The sequence below is a fragment of the Sapajus apella genome, unplaced genomic scaffold (assembly GCF_009761245.1).
Source record: "Sapajus apella isolate SASKATOON/1434 unplaced genomic scaffold, GSC_monkey_1.0 scaffold246, whole genome shotgun sequence".
Lineage (NCBI taxonomy): Eukaryota > Metazoa > Chordata > Mammalia > Primates > Cebidae > Sapajus > Sapajus apella.
This window is the reverse complement of record NW_022437186.1, coordinates 261515-280587: the sequence shown is the minus strand read 5'-3', so window position 1 is coordinate 280587 and position 19073 is coordinate 261515. Positions and strand designations below refer to the sequence as shown.

Genomic DNA, 19073 nt, shown 5'->3' with positions numbered 1-19073 from the left:
AGGAAGTGGACTCCCGGACTCGGTGACTCCGGCACGGTGAGTCCGGGGCGGCCAGGATCAAACGTGTCTCCTTCCTTTATGCCGCACCAAGTAACCAGCGCCAGGTCTCACGCCCTTGCCTTCGGAGAGGACTCGGGCGAGGCGTGGCAAGCTGCTGGGGAGTCCTACCGCGGGAGTTGAGACCTCGGATTCCGAGGGCGGGTTGGGGCGGAATCGGCAGAAACGCCGACCTGTGGAACGCCCTTTGAGGACTGCACCTACGCCCACACTCAGCTGTTCGCGCGTCTTTTTTCCGTTTCTCCTCTGAAAGTCGTTCCCCGGCCTCTCTTTTTTCTTCCTTCTTGTTTCCCTCCGGCTAGTCAACTGAACTGTGAATTTCCGTTTCCGGTGGTTTCCGTGCGGACCTGAGCAGTTCAAATTGTGAGCCGGTTCAGGGCCGCAGTCTGTGGTAGGTGGCGGTGGGACTCTGGGTCTGGAGCGCTGGCAGGACTGAGAGTCATGCGGGTGGGAAGGTCGTTCCCCGGTCATCCCTGTTATCTTTGCTCCTTCGCATCTGCGGGAGGTGTCTGGGGTCGTTGGGAGAGTGACCGGAAACGGAGGGAAGGTGGCAGGGAAAGTCGTTTTCTGAAGACCGGGTCCCGGCAGACGACTTAGACCTTAGCTGGATCTGTTGACCCCAAATTGTGCTTTTCCCACCAAGAAGGAAGACAGGGAGAGAAACATTAACACAAATTCGGAACTAAAATACAGGAGAGAAGAAACATAATCTCTGAAATCACACAGCTATTCCGTTTCAAAGCTTCCTAGCGCCCAGCTCCCCTAACTCCCGGCCAGTGTTCCTTGACATTCTGATGATACGTAAAGACTTTCTGGGCCGGGCGTGGATGGCTCATGCCTGTAATCCCAGCACTTTGGGAGGCCGAGCGGGGTAGATCACGAGGTCAACAGACCAAGACCATCCTGGCCAACTTGGTGAAACTCGTCTCCACTTAAAATACAAAAAAATTAACTGGGCGTGTTGGCGCGAGCCTGTAGTCCCAGCTACTCGGGAGGCTGAGGCAGGAGAATCGCTTGAACCCGGGGGACGGAGGTTATAGTGAGCCAAGCTCACGCCATGGCACTCCAGCCTCAAGACAGAGCAAGACTGTCTCAAAAAAAAAAAAAAAAAAGACTTTCTTTTTCCACTGGTGTGTGTGCCTGTGGGAAGCGCTGACTCACCTCCGTGCTCCAGTGCAGCCTTCCAAGGTAGCCCTTATTGCATGGCACAGAAGATACCCGGTTGGATTTCCCTCTGCAAGTCAGATCATAGCTGTATCCATTTACTGGCACAGTGCCTACCTACCACATCATAGTTAGACATAAATATTTATTAAACGGAATTAATGCAGTACCTTAATTGAATGAAATGGCACCCTGCCCCACTTTTTAAAAATCAAGCAGTCAGATTTTATGTACTACGATTTCCTTAAAAAACTCACTAATTCAGTGACTACCAATTTATAGGCCACAGATTGCCAGGTAGCTCAGTAATTACTACAAGGGTCTCTGTAAGTCCATGGGGTCTCCAGGCATCATCTAGAACCAGTCATTTCTCACACATACAGATACTGTTATTTTTCAAATGTATGTAGGTGAGTTGTAATTTAGGAGTTTTTACAGAGTTAACAGGTACTAAAAGTAATACTATGATCATGTTGGAGGTTCATAAAAATGTTTTACATTTTTTATTGAAATTTAAGTTTTAGTTAGGAAATCACTTCATTAGTCCAGTTGATGTCTAAGTCTGAGCTGTCCAGTATGGTAGCCACAAGTGACAATTTAGAGTTAGAATGAACTTAATTAAAAATTCATTTTTTTTAGTTGTCCTAAGTACATTTTAAGTAACCACATGTGGCTAATGGCTAAATGGCTAAAAAGTACAGATATAGAATATTTCTATACTTGAGGAAGTAGATATTGCTGATGTTAACACTTAAGATGCATAAAAAGTAACCATGAAACATAATCTTAGCAGAGGTAACTCATCTAATTTATAGCATAACAGAGAGCAATGAAATTGGGGATGGTTAAGTGGTTTCTACTCTTTTTCAGTGAACAAATACATTATCTCTTCATAAAGAAATAAATGAAATTTACTGTTTTTCCCTGGGTATTGCCTGGATTGTAAAATGCTTCTTTCACGTCCTTACCCCAACCTTCTTCCATGTAGGTTAAAGTTACTCGTTACTGGTAAATAGCCTCTATGAGGGATAAGGACCAGAAGAAACACAGAAAGAAAAACAGTGGGCCCAAAACTGAAAAGAAAAAGCAGCAGCATCTGCAGGATCTCCAACTAGGAGAAGAAGATGCCTGGAAGAGAAATCCCAAAGCTTTTGCAGTTCAGTCTACTGTGCGATGGCTGAATCCTTTCACAGGTATGTTTAGTTGCAGTCTGGTGGTTCTTCTATTGATTCTTTTTAAATAGTAGGAGCCTCTCACTGGTGACATTTGGATTCACAAGTCTAGTCCAGCTCCAGAGAACACAGAGATGCATGCTGTGTGGCTTTCAGGAAAACGTGGGAAACCTTTCCCATAGAAGCTGCCTTGCTTCCAGTGTCTGCACACTGGTTGGCATTTCTTGCTCAAGATAAAAGAATTCACAGAGTTTGTTCCTAAACTTTAAACTGTTTCTGTGATATTAAGTATGCTTTTTCCCTCTGCATATGTTTTACATAGTTATAATATAAAATACAAAAATTAAAATATTTAATACTAATATAGCTTTATTTATTGAGTCCTTGTGATATGCTTAGCAGCGTACTTTAAACATTTTTCAACTAAATGCTTCCAGCAGCCTTACCAGAGTAGGAATCATTCTTGCCTTCATTTTATGGATAAGAAAACTGAGGTCAAGAAAACAAGTTACCTCCAATCATATAACCAGTAAGTAGGAGAGTCAAATTTAACCCTAGAGCTTCTACTCTTATCCGTTATGATGCACTGCCTTGGTAGTTACCTTTCGGTTTTTTAAAAACTATTAAAATCACTCATAAAACAGATTTAAGGAGTGTTTAATTTTCAATTCTCTATACTGTTGATGTCATCTTGTTACATTTTATTGAACAGCAATTATTTGGATGGGGACCAGAAGTTAACAAGCTAATAATTGAAAAGTTAATGTATTTATATATTGTCTGTTATACTCTCTAATTAATATACTAAAGTGCTCTCTGTAAATAAACTAAAAAAGGTATACTTATAAGGTTGATACATTTTATTCTATTTTGAAAGTAAGTTTACTATTTTTTTTTTCATGAATAGGACTCAGGATTTGAAGACAAAGAAGCATCCTATTCCAGTGGTTGATGGAACTCCACTAGAGCCCCCACCAATAGTGGTGGTGGTGATGGGGCCTCCAAAAGTTGGAAGGAGCACTTTGATACAGTGCCTCATTTGGAACTTCACCCGGCAGAAGTTGACTGAGATCCGAGGCCCTGTGACGATCATGTCAGGTAGGAGATGCTGCCACAGACACAGTTGGTGTGGCTGTTGTCATGTGAGGGACATGCATGTATTTGTTGTTTTCTTGAGTGGAACATGTTAAATATTGTCATATCATGTTACCTCTCTTATGCTTTTACTAAGTTGGCTATGGCTTCAGAAAAGGGTAAGTTCCCAGAGATAAGGATGTGATACATATCTTATCCTGACTACCCTCTGGCTTTGCCAAGTATGTTTCTTGGAAGAGCCTAGAAGGCCTGGTCACCAGGAAGACACCATTTAACAGATAGCATGCACTTCCTGTGTGCCAGGCACACATGCTTTACCTTATGGAGCCACATTCTGGTGAAAGTGAGAGTTTTCTCTTTTTCCTATGAGAATTTGTCTGCAGTGGCTGATGGTGACCTTTCCAAGTTTAAGGGAAAATGAAACAAGCTTCCAGTGGTAGAATGGCAATGTACAATCTGAAATCTCTTGTTATTGCAATAATATAGTTGGATTTGGGCTTTTCTTTATCTTTGGAGCATCCATATTTTCTTTTTCTTTTTTTGAGACTGAGTCCTACTCTGTGGCACAGGCTGGAGTGCAGTGGTGTGATTACAGCTCGTTGCAGCTTCAACCGCCTAGGCTCAAGCAGTCCTGCCTCCTGAGTAGTGTACGCCACCATGCCTGGCTGATTTTTCTTCCCTTTTTTTTTCCCCCCTGTAGTGATGGGGTTTCCTCATGTGGCCCAGGCTGGTCTCAAAACTCCTGGGCTCAAGGGATCCACCTGCATTGGCCTCCCAAGGTGCTGAGACTACAGGCATGAGCCACTGTGCCCAACCCATATTTTCTTGACCATTTTCCTTTTACCTTAATTCAGAAATAATTATTGTTATGAATATTCCGTTGCATTGTGTTTGAGGATGTTTTTCGCTATAGTAGGAATACAGGAAGTTTTGTTAGAGGCGAAGACATTGGCCTGCAGCTGAACAGCAGGATCATGGTTATCATGGAATCTGTCCAGTCAGGACTTTCTCTGACCACTTTTATTCACCTGGGTAGACTTTTGACATCCTTTAAATTTAGAACACGGCAAGTAAAACAGGATGGAATTTATTTTATGTTATCAGTTTTTGCCTATAAAAATGAACTTCTGGTACATTCCTGTAAATGCATATGGTATTTTACTAGATGCAATTTTTAAAAAAATGAAAATTAGAGTCGATGGTTAGAGTTTTTTCAGAGACTTTTTAAAGTAAAATTTTAATCTTTTCACTTATAGGTAAAAAGCGCAGCCTCACCATTATTGAATGTGGGTGTGACGTTAACATGATGATTGATCTGGCTAAAGTAGCAGATCTGGTAAGTGAGTAGGGGCAGCCCTGGGTGCTGATGCAGACTTACAGCATGTGATAGGTTATTTACCCCGTGTTGAAGGGAAGAGTGTTTTATGATTATTAAAGGAATCATGATCATCATCAGGGATACAGTAGATGTGACTTACATTAATAATAAAAATGTGTGCACAATGAAATATATTCCAGAATCTAAAAGCAAATCACAGGATGGAGAAAACCTTTAACGAACACAGCTAATAAGAACTCATTAACATGCATACGTATACCTGTATACATTCAAAGTATATCACAGTAAGTACCATTTCTTCTTGGATCCTTCCTGGCACTGTACCAACTGCTTTCTACAAATTTAGCTTACACAAACCCTTGATACACCCTTGAGGTGAGTTGATATTATCTGTAGTTTACATAAGATGAAGTAGAGCCTCTGTGCAGTTAAGTAACTTGTGTGAAGGTGGGACTCTTGTTCCTGATGGTTCCAGAACTTTCATCCTTAATGATAATGCTAAAGTAAGTACGTGAATTGCGATAATGCTAAAGTAAGTACGTGAATTGCCCTGAAGAAGTGGTCAGAGTTTATCAATAGAAAGTCCAGACAGTACTCATTGTAAGGAAAATGTACATGCGCTTGTGTTTATGGAAATGGTAATGTTCACTGTTTTTGATATTCTATTAACTATCTTTTAAATTAGCAAAAATAAAATATCAATTAGACAAAAAAAACAAATCATATTGAATAGGAAGTGTGGGGTGACAAATACCTTGGTTTTTTCATTTTTAGTTTTTTCTAGACAGCCATTTTGTGACAAAGAGCTACAGATTGTATAATTTGGCCCAGGAAGACTCCTAAAATAAAAAGTAATACAGATTTTAAAGTTGTGCCATTGTAATGTTAGGAAGGTAAATAACATTCAAATTTTGAACATGTAATGCTACTATTAGTAAAAATAAGTGTTATTATTAATGTAGTGTAAGCTTACTAAATCTTATGTACTTGAAATGATTTAAATAGTTCATAGAAGTCATTTGTGTCTCTTTTATTTAAAATGTGGCAAGTTTCTAATTTGAAGACATACATTTTAAGAGATGCCGTTACATTGTTTTAAATTATTATGGATACATAATAGTTGTACATAAGGAACATTTCAATTTCATTCTTTAAGTTATTCTGAATTATATAATAAATTATAGTCACCCTATTGTGCTCTTGGACACGAGAATTTATTCTATTTAACTGTATTTTTGTACCCGTTAACTTTTCCCTCTTTGTTCCTCCCTCCCTCTTACCCTTCTCAGTCTCTTAACCATCATTAAGAGAAATGCCTATTATGTAAATCATTTTAAGATTTTCAAAAGGAACACACACATTTGGTAAAGTGCTCTAACCTTAATGCAGAGTACACACAATGTGCATCTTCTTTTTCCCTGCTCTAACTGCTGGTCTCTCAGATCCCTGCAGAGCATGTCTTTCCAGATGCATGTAAATACATATCACCCTTTAGAAACACAAATGGTAGCTTATTTTACACCATTCTGTGCTTTGCTTTTTTCATGTAATATATCTTGGAGGTTTATAATTAGTAAATACTGTAGTTCTGCCTCCTTTTTAATCCATTCTATGAATGCACCATAATTTATTTAGCCTAGCTTATGTTAATTGCTTTGCTCTGGTTGTCAAAGCCTCCTGAGTATGCAGAGGCACACACAATATGTAGATTTAGGTGCGTAGGTACGTGTGTGGATTAGGCGTGTAACGCTGGATTAGATGACAAAGATTGGCAGCTGAGGGACTGTTTGCCCTTAGTTCTTCCTGACCCTACAGCCAGCTGCTTGCCCCTTGGCACTCTGTGGCATCAGATGTGGTGTGAAGATATTCCACCTTTCCTTTGAGCTGGTCTAGTGTTGCTGGAAGGCTCTGCTTGCTGCCTCAGTTTGCAGTGACAATTGTGCTTGCTCACAAGCCCACCTTCATACATTCTGTGGTTTCGGATTTTGAATGTTTCCTAGTTTAATCAAAGATGGATATTTCTGTTTCCTGTTTTTTGGTTTTTTTTTTTTTTTTTTGGTTATTTTTAGTTATCTATGGAAAGATAAGAACAGAAATGTCTTTAATATTAAAATTAGAAGTTTCCAGGAATCAATTTTGAAATTATTTTACGTCTTTGAAGTGTCTTAAACTTTGAATATTGGTCTTATCTGCTTATATATTCTTATAGACTACCATTCATCATAATGTTACTGTTTTTTTATTTAATTCAAAAAAATTTCTGAGCAATTAAATTATACAAATTAACATATAAGATAGAGTTTTCCACTGCAACCTTCCCAGCAAAAAACAAATTTTTTTTTCTATGAGGAGATTGAAACAAGAGGTTGGATTTTTGTACATATTTAATATACTTCATTGATTATCATTTTCTTGCCATGCTTTGCATGTCAGAGACCTGTTATTTGGCCTAAAAATGTCTTACAAAAAACTTTATTTTTTTAGGATTTCTTAGGTAAGGTCCAGGTTAGACCCAGTCTTTTCTGAGTTACTTCTCATACATTGAAATTCTTAAAATGGAAGTTTATATCCTAGTGGCCATTGTCTTATGGTTGCCTTTTAGAGCAAGTCAGAGGGTGGATTCTCTGTCTGGGTGATGCCTGTTAGTCATTTGATTTAGTCTGGAGTGGGACTTTTCTGTCAAGGGCCAGATAGTAAATATTTTTGGCTTTGTAGATCATATCTCTTGCAGCGACTTAGCTCTGCAGTTGGAGTGCACAGGCAGCCATAGACAATATGTAAATGAATTACATGGCTATGTTCCAATAAAAGTTTAATTACAAAAACAGGTAATGGGCTGGATTTGGCCCATGGGCCATTGCCAACCCCTAGTGTAGGTGGTGTGTTTTGGTAGTTTCTTTGAGAAATGATGTATTCTGCTTTTAGGTACTGATGCTTATAGATGCCAGCTTTGGGTTTGAAATGGAAACGTTTGAGTTTCTAAACGTCTGTCAAGTACACGACTTCCCTAAAATTATGGGAGTTCTTACCCATCTCGACTCCTTCAAGCATAATAAGCAACTGAAAAAGACAAAGAAGCAATTAAAACACAGGTTCTGGAAAGAAGTTTACCCAGTAGGAAGATAAATAATTGTTGGATACTAACAGTATAATCCTTTAAAAATAGACTGAAGATTTCAGGTGCAGTGGCTCACGCCTGTAATCCCAGCACTTTGGGAGGCAGAGGCGGGCAGATCACTTGAGGCCAGGAGTTTCTGACTCAGGGCAACATGGCCAAACCTATCTCTAGTAAAAATGCAAAAATTAGCCGGTGTGGTGGCATGCGCCAATAATCCCAACTACTTGGTGGACTGAGACATGAGAATTGCTTGAACCTGGAAGGGAGAGGGTGCAGTCAGCTGAGATCATGCCACTGCACTGCAGCCTTGGTGACAGAGTGAGACACTGTCTGAACAAAGAAAGAAAGACCGAAGAGACATTAGTAAGCATCTCTATAGGATTCACCTCCTGAATTTCCTTTGTGTGTTCACAGTTTCTGGAAGATTTCCCTCAAAAGAGTGATTATTCTGGGCCTCTTGGTGTATCACATTTGTCTCTGTACTGGCTACACCTGGCAGTGTCTGGCTGTTTTGGGGTCAGGACTTAAAAGATTATATCAGAAGTTTCTCGCAGTTCCAGGACCAGGCACTGCCCCTTCCTTTCCATACTGCTGTGGGTCATCAGCCACAGAACCATTTTTGTGCTCAGAGGCCTCACCTCCTTCTCCTCACCATTCTTAGACGGATGCCTCTGCTTGGCTGCAGAGCAGTCTGCCTCTGTGGGGTTCTAATAAGTCCTGAAAGAAGCCAGCAAGGCTCTGGAAGCCTCAGGACTTTGCTGGAAGTCTCTCTTCTTAGGATTGCTTCTTGTTTAGAGGTTTCATGTTGCTGCAGTATTGACAAGAATTTAATTGAAATTTAATTTTTAATTTTCCCTTACTGTCTAGGGTGCCAAGCTGTTCTACCTTTCTGGAGTGGTGCATGGAGAATATCAAAACCAAGAAATCCACAATCTGGGCTGTTTTACTACAGTTACGAAGTTTAGGCCTCACACATGGCAAACTTCTCACTCTTATATCCTGGCAGACAGGGAAAACGGGACTATAAACTTTTTCTTTATGGGCCATGTATTTCAAAGCTAAAAACGCTAGATAAAGAACAGCGATAGGATTTATTTTGTGCCTATTTGAATAGTGGGGGTAGAAGTGTAGTTGATGGAAAATGTCTACTTATTGCTCCAAGATGCTGTGCCTTTGGGAGTAAATTAATTATGAGATGTTAAGGAAAATGGGAGGACTTGCAAGCACTTAAGCCTACAGGATGTGGCCCATCCTACGTTCAGCCTGTTTTCAGTGATCCTGCCTTGTGCCTGAGTGCTTGAGTTCTTCGTGCATTCCTTCAGTTTCCTACCTTTGTGCTCTTCCTCACGTGGTTTTCTTAGCCTGGAATGCCCTTTTTCCACCTGCCAGAATCCATATCACAGTAAAAATCCCAGAGTACAGGATCGCCCTCTTCCAGAAAGGGATTTTCTAAATACGTTTTTCACCCTTCCCTGACCCCCGGTGGACCTCATCTGCCTGTCTGAGTCTTACAGAATGAATGTCACTTTCAGCCTAGAGATACAGTTGTGTGTCTGCCCCTTTTCCTCTGGTGGATGGTGAATGGTGCTTCCTTATTTCTGTATTTTCTAGTTTTCTAAATGACGTGCTTAGCAGACAAGAGTGTGGTGAGTCATTGACACATGAAAGGAGGTATAGGAACTTTTGATACTCATTTCTGCTGTATGACTGAATTTATTTTTCTAGGGTGGAAGATTTGACAAACCCAGAGGATATATGAACAAACATCAACTATGATCGGAAGGTATCACTTTATGGCTAAGAGAAGCACACTTGAAAAATAAAAGCCAGATTCACATGCCAGATATTGTCTTGTTAGAACATGCTAGAATTTCATATAGGATTTTTGGGATGGCTTCATTTCTCAAGAAAACTGGAAAATATCCAAACAAGTGAAGATGGCCTTGCTGGAGGTTTTAAAAGTAACCCCGGTATGTGTAGGCCTGCAAGGGTGTTATTGAATCCCTCTTCTCTGACCTCTTGTCTTGTAGCTAGAGGGGCACTGTTCCAGTGTGGCACAGTGCCCTTCTTTAGTGTTATGGTTTAAGCCCTTGGACTGTGGATCATTTTTACTTCCACGGTCAACAGTAGATACTGACTTTTTGTGAGCTGAAGCTAACTTTTTAAAAGGGTCTTGTCTTCTAGGGGTAGGAGATTTTGCCATGAGTGACATCAGTTTTCTCCCAGCCCCTTTTGTCTTCCTGAACAACAGAAAAAGTGCTGTTTAAATGAGAAGGAGAAGTTGGTTTATGCGCCTCTTTCTATACAGTCTGTATGTAGTCATCATTTTGTTATTATTGCTGTATTCTTTTTGTTTGTTTGTTTTTGAGACAAGGTCTCACTTTGTCTCCCAGGCTGGAGTGCAATGAATGGCATGATCATGGCTCACTGCAGCCTTGAACTCCCCGGCTCAAGTGATCCTCCCGCCTCAGCCCCCCAAGTAGCTGGGACTACAGTAGTGCAGGAGCTTTCAGCCTGTCTCCTGTGTCCTTTCCACCACTCCTGGCTAAATTTTTTCATTGTTTTCTAGAGATGAGGTCTCACTATGTGGCCCAGGCTGGTCTAGAACTCCTGGGCCCAAGGAATCCTCCCACCTTGACCTCCCAAAATCCTTGGATTAGCCTTGCCTATTATTGCTGTATTCTCACTTACCCATGTCTTACGGTATGATTTTTAGTTTTTATAATTTTATATATTGTGCTTCATGCAGTTGTCTTTCATCCCGTGATTTTAGCTTCTTGATGATTCTTCTTTATCAGTTAAGACCCTGATGACTTAAAATGGACGTTCTTCCTCTGTCACTCCTCCTACGTTCGTTAGCTGGCATTTTTAACAAACAGGTTTCACTTCTCCCCTTTATTTCGGTATCACCGCTGACTAATGCACTTGCGTTTTATTCCATGGGTTATTCTCCATCACTATCACTATTCTTTCTGATGACTGTGCTGTCCCAGATTTGGCAGTCGGAAGCTTCAGCCTGTCTCCTATTTCCTGTCAACTGTCTCTGTTAGTTTTTGAGCGTTTCTTACTTTCTGACAGAACAAGAGGATCCAGGCTCATTTTGTCCTCCTTCTACTTTGGGCCTGGAATCAGCCATTTCTCTTAAGGATCATGTGTTTTTAGCTTAGACATTGATGAGCTTTCCAAAAGATCTACCAAACACTAATTTCCTCTTTGAGCAATTTTTTTCTAAAATTAGATTTACTTATTCTTTTAAAGGGTTATTCCTTTCTCTCTCTATGCTCTTTTGAAGTGTGGTATTAGGGAACCATGCCTGAGTTTGCCTATTAACTCTTCCAGCGTTTATCAGATCAATTTTTACCTCTGCTATGTCATCTTAAATAATTCTTTGACATTTTCTATTTCTTTGTATTTTCGTTGACCATATTGTCATTTCTAGATTCTCTGATTAATGTACAAATTGAATTCTTTTGCATTTCCTTGGTAATAATATAGGCTGTTGATGCCAAAGGAAGAAAAACAAATGGACCTGAAAACATTGAATGCGTCAGAAATCCACTTTTGCAGATGAAGATGGATCTGGAGATAGTGATGATGAAGAAGATGATGAAATGTCTGGAGATGACGGATTGGAAAACGGCTCTAGTGATGAGGAAGCAGGAGAGGAGGAAAATGCTGAGATGACTGATCAGTATATGACTGCTAAGGGTGTCAAACGAGGGAAACTTGAGGAGTTGGAAATAGACAGTGAAGCAGATTTGCCAGCATTTGCTGACAGTGACGATGACCTTGAGAGGAGCTCACTAGGAGAAGGGGAAGCAGAGGAAGCTGATGAAAGCAGCGAGGAAGAGGACTGCATTGTATGAGAGAGGGACATTTCAGGATCAAAGGCTGTTGGAGAAGGTAGTAAAGCAGAGCTGTCACCAGCTAATCCCCGGAGTGACCCTGTGAATCTGGAGAAGTCTTTGCTGATGAAGAAAGCAGTTCTCACCGGTTCCGATTCTGGGCATTGCATAGCTGAAGAGGCATTTGCATCTGAAGATGAATCTGAAGAAAGCTCCTCACTCATTGCAGAGGAAGAGGACTCGGAAAATGAAGATACTTTTAGGAAAAAGCTTTCAAAGCCTTCTCAACTGGGCAGTGGTCAGAAACGGGGATCAAGAAACAATTGATGAGACCAGTGATGTAGAAGATTTAGTTAAAGAGGAAGAAGATTTCAAGGAAGAGAAGAATGATTCCACAGAAGCCTCAGGTAAGCTTGAATTTAGCTGGTTGCTGCTATGAACTTGACTCTTGAAATGGTATCCAAAGGAATGTCTACTTTTGGGGGTCTGTTGATTTTGAGATTTTGTTAACTGTTGAAATGCTGCATTTTGAATGGATCTCGAGGGAGGGGAGACACATAAACAACTCTAACTGGAGGTTGGCATTGGTCATTTTAGGTGCCCTCAGGTGGAAGGAAGACCTTTCCAGAAAGGCAGCTGAGGCCTTTCTGAGGCAGCAGCAGCAGCTCCAAACCTTTGAAAGCTTTTTTATGGAATGATTCAAGAATTCTGGTTAGAGCTGGAAACATTTTAGTTTCTCTGATTATTTTCTGAAAAGAAGATGAGGGAATTGGTTGGAGGATTGGGATGGTATTGTTGACATCCATAATTGTTGGTCGTCACATTTCCTGTTTGGCAGATGTCTTTAATCATCAGCTTTCCAGGACCACACATTGGTCTTGTTAAGTACACTTACGGGTATGCTGTAAAATTCAATGTAAGTACTGTCCATTGTATCATGTTATATCTTCTTTTTAAAAGTCCTTCACGAGAAATTTTTGTAGAATTTGGTGACAGAAAAATATTTCTGCCCGTAAAATTTTTGTTTTGTTCTTTCTGAGAATGAGAACCCCGTATAACACATTTTGTTCTCCCCTTTGCCCTTGTCCTCTGATTTTATGCTTTATTAAACATACCTATACGTTCTTTGTGGTAGAATTAACGCAGAAATAAATATATATTGGTGAGCTTCATTCTGTGCTCCCTGGTTACTGCATGATGAGATCAAGGCCACGTGGTGAGACATTTGGGCTCGGACACTGAATTGGGAGGGCTGTTGTTTTCTGATTTTCATTCAGGTTTTGTCTAGATACTCTCAGTGATGAGAGGCTCCACACTCTTTAGAGCTCTTTAATAATCTAAAGCTCTGCCTTTAAATGTTCCTTCCCTCTTCGACCCCTAATATTTGCAGTCCTCCTTGACTGCTTAGCTGCTGCCGTGCCGGCAGCACTTCACCTGTGGCTGACCTGCCCTCTCAGTGCCTGACTCATATGTGGCCATCGCCATACCCACCACAGACAGAGGCCCTCAGTTCCTGAGTTTGAAGACTCATGGCCTAAGTGGTTGAAAACAATGAGTCCTCTAGGGCTGTAGTTTTTGTTCTCACTTTTCTGCCATGGCGCTCTCTTTAGTGACAGAAGATAATGAAGACGATAATGATACCTGAGAAAAACTTGGAGGGTTGTTTGGTGTCAGTCAGCCTGACAGAGTGTGAGCACAAAGCCGACTCTTTGGACTGCTCCAGATTTCTTGTGGAGGCGCCCCATGACTGGGATGTTGAGGAGGTAAGGCCGGGTGGTAGGTTTGATTTATTAGAGAACTGTTCTAGAATAAGATTATCTGACGTCCATATTGCTTACCTGTTGTTGGCTTCTTATTTTTATAGGATGACAGGCCATCCTCCCAGATACTGTAGTGGGCACTTTATGCATCCTAAACAATAACACGTTCTGAGTTTAGGTAGACCATGGAGGACAGGTTTGGCTTCCAGTGTGAACAGTAGTGCAAATCTTTATTTTGAAGCATCACACGTAAATTTCTATACATCTGATGTATTTTGTGTCTTATCAGTAGGATATACGTAGCATCCCCGAGTTAACATTTATAGATTCTGCCATTTGAAAGCATACAGAAATCTGTGATACCTGTAAATGTTCTTCCTGCAGCTCACCACTTTGTAGTCACACTGGAATTCATTCAGTACTCAAGCTCCACACAGATTTCCCTCCTCTTAGGCCTTTTCTCTTTCTCTCTCTTCTTTTTTTGAGACACGGTCTTGCTCTGCAGTCCAGGCTGGAGTGCAGTGGCATGAGTGTACGGCCCAATGCAACCTGGACCTCCTGGGCTCAATGGATCTTCCCACCTCAGCCGTCAGAGTAGCTGGGACTATAGGCACGAGCCACCAGGCCTGGATGCTTTTTGCATTTTTTGTAGAAACAGTGTTTCACCATGTTGAGCCAGTCTCAAACTCTGGGCTAGGGCGATCTCCCTGGCTTGCCCTCCCAAGAGTGCTGGGATAATAGTGATCCACCACACTAACGCCTTTCTGTATGTTTTCTCTGGAATGTTCTGATCTTCCAAAGGCTGCCTTCTTTTTTGTCAATTCTGTTTGGCTGAGCTGTCACTTCTCACAGAGGCCCAATTGCTCTCATCCTGTCTATTGTAATTTTCCAGGTAACACTTAAAGCTCTTCATGAGATTTTATTTAACCATTTTTTTATGGTGAAATTTAATACAGATATAGAAAACCACATAAAAACAATTGTTTAACTTAATGGGTTGCCAGAAGGTCAATACCCCTGTACTCAGCACTCAGGCTAGGAAATCAAGCTTTGCTGCTTGATTGTGACACCAGCCTCAGTCCTCTTCCTCCCTGTAGAAGGAGGTGTGGTCCCGCCGCTTGTGTTGACTCTTTCCTTTTCTTCCTGGTTTCCTCCTCCATACTTCCATAAGCATGGTAGTTTTCTTATACCTTATTTTCATTACTGTTTTTCAGTCTACCTTAAAAAATTTTTACTCAACAATCTTCCCATTTCTTTTTTGGTTACATTTTATTTAAGAAACCACGTCATTGGTCTGTAGAGTTTCTTGTCTTCTGGATTTTGTGGATTGCTTTGCATCCCTCTGCAGTTTCTCAGGCCCTCCTGTAATTCCTGTGAATGGGTATGGAGAAATACTGATAGAAATCCTGTGATGAACGGAATGTATATTGGAGTTGTGGGTTGTGGCTACTTGGGGCTACTGAGCAGTTTACATTTGGCTAGTGAGATGGGAGAACTAAACTTTAAATTTTATTTAATTTCAAGATATATTTAAATAGCCACATGGTTCTAACTTCCTGATGGACAAAACATCCAGCAGCTGGATAAGATTTAATTTTGATTTTTTATTTGTCAGCAAAGCTTCTTCCCAGGTAGTGGTGTTTTATTAGGAGTCATATAAATACTGGTTGTGTCCTTTTCATGGTATGAGATGGAGAGATGGTCTATCTAATCTGCCATACACTGGGGGGAGTGGCCAGTGATTTCGACTTTGTGGCATAGGTGGAAATTTTCAGGTTTTCTAGGTGGTAGGCAGAGGCCTCAGATTTTAAGAAACTCCCCAATTCACCCCTGCCAACAAAGTTGTTGCTTGAGGACAGTCCTATCAGTTTTAAGTAAAAGAGATTGTTTCTTGATGTTGAATTTCAGGTAAGGAAGCTAGCTCCTGCATATCAGGGGTGCTTGGGCTGAGACAGGTCTAGAGGGCACAGTCTGAAAAGGGGCTCAGGGAAGTAGCTGTGAAAGGCCCCTGGGATGTTTTCTGCCCCCATCTCTGCAAATCCCCTGGAGGGAGATTCTGTTAGTCACTATGGGGTGTGTGTGTTTTTGTGTGTGCGCACACATGTTTGCCCTCATCACTTGTTTATGTTTTTGTTTTTGTTTTTCTGCATAAAGTCTGCAGACTTGCCAAAAGTACCTTGATGTTTTCTGAAAGCAGAGCCAATGGGCACACTCCAGGGCCCGAGGCCTCAATTTTGTGTTATTTGTTCGGGACTGGTGTGTACCTGCAAACTGTGTGATGGGATCAGGGCCAAAGAACACTAGTTTCTGTGCTCTGTTTCTGTGTAAAAAAGACATTTCATTCAACAGGATAACAAGGCAAGTCTGGTGGAGAAAAGGTCTGCTCTGCCATAGGATGGGGCAGCAGCCTGCAGTTTAGAACACTGTTGTGTGTCTGGAAATTTCCAGGGTCTCCAGTTGCTGGTAGAGGGCCAGAAGGTAGGGCACATTTGTCTGCAGATCGGGGGGAGGGGAGCGGTTCTGTGCACCCCGACACGATCTTGGCCATGTGTGGACCCTTGAATTTGCAGGGTTGGGTGTTAACTCCCTTACTGGGAGATAAATTTCACATCACTAAGAACCTTGTTTATGTTGATCCAAGCAATATCCCAGCGCTTACACACAGTGTGTGGCGTGTTTGCTAAGGGCTCAGGTATTAAATGGGTATTGAATGAATGGATGTATTAATTAGTTTACTCTGGAGTCAAAAATAAACAAGGTCTCAGCTCATTTCAAAGACTCAAACTCTTGATTAATTCAAATGACCGTACTCTAATTTGTTTCTCTTTGCTTTCTCAGACTTGCCATGGCATGGGAGGATAGGATTTTTTCTTAACTTACTTCAATATTGCCTTCAATAAAAATGTTTTAAAATCTTTTTTCATAGCAGTGCTTTCCAATATTTTCCTGTATAGAAAGTTCAAAATTCTTCCATTTTTAAAGTCATGGATATCTGTTTTTGAGTGTGTTGTTAAATGCAGGCACTATTTTGTAACTTTAAATAGACACCATCTCAAGTCTACAAGAATCATCCACAGTGGTATCTAATGACATCTCTAAGTCTTCAGACACTATTAATACAGATTGTAGCCACTAAGTCCTGAGGATTGTACTTGATGTTGGTTACTAAAACTGAGCTTTCTTGGATTCTTTTTCCTTCCGCTGTGATTTCTCGCATTTCAACATATCACCTATTCTTGTCCTCAAACTTTACTGAAATATTTCAATGGAATTAAATTAAATAGGAATCATTTCTCCCCATGTTTTTGAAATGACCCTTTGCTTCTTATGATGATTCTTCTGGTCCTTTTTGTAATTATTTATATTAGAGTTTGAAAATATTCATACATTTTACGATTGTATATAATTTTCTTCTCAATTATTTTTTCCCCTTCCCCTAAAATTGTTGTTATTTCTCTTAACTCTTTGTGGGAAAAATTAAGCCCATTTTTCACTTTCTAGATATACTTATTTATAATTGGACTCCATGATTTTTGCTTAAGTTGCTTTTGAAGTTACCCACATTTAGGGAATCTGTTAGTGTATCAAGCTTTTTTTTGATTGTTACGTGTATCAAGAAGTATAGACTTTTCTATATATAATATCCATTTTCTCCCATGGTTTTTTTTTTTTTTTTTTTTTTTTAAACTCTGTTAAGATAAAAGTCATCAAAAGATCTCTTCCTAAACCTTTCCTGTACCAGAAATATCTTTGGAGTCACATGGCCCTTTCTCCCTTCTTGCTTTTGTAGGATGCCAAAGCTAATCTCTTCCTGATCCAGATTGCATGCATCTGTGCCTTTTGGGGGCCCTTGGGAATTTGTTCTTCCTTCTCTTCTAACCTCAAAAATGTGTTTTGTCTGTTGACTCTTCCTGTTTAACATATAATTATTCTCACACATTTGTTGAATCTTGGAATAAAAGGCTTTCTTTACCACGTATCTCCCTTCAACTACTACTACATCTCTATTCTCAGCCAAATACTTGGGAAGAGAAGCCTTAAGTTTGTGTCATTGTTTTCTCACCTCCAGTTCACTACTTTACCCCCTGCCTGACATCCATATTCACTCCCTTACACAAGTCCAATCACTTAAGTTGCCACAGCCAATTTGTAGCTTTCCTGCCTTCCTAGCAAAATTTGACTCTGTGCATTGGGATAATACTTACTGAGTAGCTATTGACCAGGCACTGTGCTAGGTGCTGCTGTTTCAGAAATGAAATTAGGCATCATCTCCTTTCTAATGACTCACAGGCGCAGCCAATTTTGACTCCGGGTGCTCACTTTTTTTGCAAGCTTTACTTAATGTCTTATAAATCACCCTATTCTCCAGGTTTTCTTTCTTTCAATTTCTCCTTACAATATACAACTTCTCAAGACAATCACTTCCACGCCCACAGCTTCAGTTGCTTTCTCTATTCTCTGAGGACAATCAAATTTTAAATTTAAAATGTTAGCTTTATTTTACATAAGATTCCTCATTTGCTATAACCATAGATTCAGAGTTACTCCATAAAAGTAATTTAAAAAATGGTGATATTCTTAGCATGTCAATTTTAGGAAATTTCCCCAGTTACTCTTAATGGTTTGATTTACTACGTGTGTTATTTTTGAAAACGTGTTGGGATGTCACAAATGGTCTTAGCCTACAGAGATTTAAATTCAACTTTGACCAGAGAGTTTTATTTTAATGTGACACTGAGAGTAAAAAACGATCTTTTCCTCCTTACCTGTTTCTCTTCCTACATTCTCTGCCACGAGAAAGGTACAACTCTATACGCAGTCTTCCCCAGCAGAGCCTGAGCAGCCCCGTTTTTCCCTCCACTTCCCCACTTTCACATCTCATGACCAAGCACTTCCCATTCTGTCTCCCAAATAATCACAAAGTTTTTTCCTCCTCTTTTGTCACTGCCACTGCCTTTAGCATTACTCTTCCTTTAGGTAGTCTCTTGATTGGCCTTGTTGTTTCCTTCAGTCCTTCCTTCTTAGACAGACCACTGCACACACATCTGACAGACAGTCCTCACCTTTGTATGGTTCAATGACTCAAATTTTCAGAATAAAATTAAAACCACCCCAGCTTCAAATTTGGGGTCAAATAGAGGTGGGTTTGTGTCTCAGGTTCATACAGTGTCCAGTAATGTGATCTCAGAAAACTGAACTTCTTAAGCCTTTGTTTGTGTATCTGCCTACACTCATTGAGATTTGGGACTGTTTCACACATACAGTGTCTCACATGTAGAAGGGACTTCATCAGTGTTGAATGAAGAGGAGGCATTTTAAAATCCACATTTTTTAAAAAAAGATGTTTTTTTAAAAAAAATATGCTGATCTATAGTGTCACTTCCCTTCCAAGCTTGACCTCTACCTGTACTTTCTGATATGGTTTGGCCATGTCCCCACCCAAATTTCATCTTGAATTGTAATCCCCATAATCCCTGTGTGGTGAGGGAGGGACTCAGTGGGAGGTAATTGGATCATGGGGGC

General features: G+C 40.5%; 1 pseudogene; it reads left to right on the top strand.

The window, feature by feature from the left end:
- Positions 1 to 389: 389 nt before the first annotated feature.
- LOC116545089 lies at positions 390 to 12469 on the top strand (annotated as a pseudogene).
- The last annotated feature ends 6604 nt before the right edge of the window (positions 12470 to 19073 follow it).